The sequence below is a fragment of the Physeter macrocephalus genome, chromosome 7 (genome assembly GCF_002837175.3).
Source record: "Physeter macrocephalus isolate SW-GA chromosome 7, ASM283717v5, whole genome shotgun sequence".
Classification (NCBI taxonomy): Eukaryota; Metazoa; Chordata; class Mammalia; order Artiodactyla; family Physeteridae; genus Physeter; species Physeter macrocephalus.
In genome coordinates this window covers 81,959,992-81,961,235 of record NC_041220.1, presented here as the reverse complement: position 1 = coordinate 81,961,235, position 1,244 = coordinate 81,959,992, and positions in this window count along the sequence as shown.

Here is a 1,244-nt window from a genome sequence, read left to right as displayed (position 1 = left end):
TGTGAAGGAGGAAAAGTTCCCACACACTAGAAGCCCCTTCGTGGGCAGAGACTGCGGGTGGCGGAGGGGGGAAGCTTTGGAGCCACCGAGGAGAGCGCAGCAACAGGGTGCGGAGGGCAAAGCGGAGAGATTCCCGCACAGAGGATCTGTGCCGACCAGCACTCACCAGCCCGAGAGGCTTGTCTGCTCACCCGCTGGGGCCGGCGGGGGCTGGGAGCTGAGGCTCGAGCTTCGGTCAGATTGCAGGGAGAGGACTGGGGTTGGCGGCGTGAACACAGCCTGAAGGGGGCTAGAGCGCCACGGCTAGCCGGGAGGGAGTCCGGGAAAATGTCTGGAACTGCCGAAGAGGCAAGAGACTTTTTCTTCCCTCTTTGTTTCCTGGTGCGCGAGGAGAGGGGATTAAGAGCCTTGCTTAAAGGAGCTCCAGAGACGGGCGCGAGCCGTGGTTATTAGTGTGGACACCAGAGACGGGCATGAGACGCTAAGGCTGCTGCTGCAGCCACCAAGAAGCCTGTGTGCAAACACAGGTCACTCTCCACACCTCCCCTCCCGGGAGCCTGTGCAGCCCGCCACTGCTGGGGTCCCGTGATCCAGGGACAACTTCCCCCGGAGAACACATGGCGCGCCTCAGGCTGGTGCAACGTCATGCCGGCCTCTACCGCCGCAAGCTCACCCCGCACTCCATGCACCTCCCTCCCCCCGGCCTGAGTGAGCCAGAGCCCCCGAATCAGCGGCTCCTTTAACCCTGTCCTGTCTGAGCAAAGAACAGACTCTCTCAGGTGACCTACACGCAGAGGCGGGGCCAAATCCAAAGCTGAACCCCAGGAGCTGTGGGAGCAAAGAAGAGAAAGAGAAATCTCTCCCAGCAGCCTCAGGAGCAGAGGAATAAATCTCTACAATCAATTTGATGTACCCTGCATCTGTGGTATACTGGAATAGAAAACGAATCATCCCAAAATTGAGGCAGTGGACTTCGGGAGGAACTGTAGACTTGGGGTTTACATTCGGCATCTAATTTTTTTCTGGTTTATCTTTATCTTACTTTAGCATTTAAAGTTTATTATCCTTGATAGATTTGTGTATTGATTTGGTTGCTCTCTTCCTTTTTTTATATATATAGGTATATATATTTTTTCCTTTTTCTCTTTTTCTGAGTGTGTATGTGTATGTTTCTTTGTGTGATTTTGTCTGTATAGCTTTGCTTTTACCATTTGTCCTAGGGTTCTGTCTGTCCGTTTTTTTTG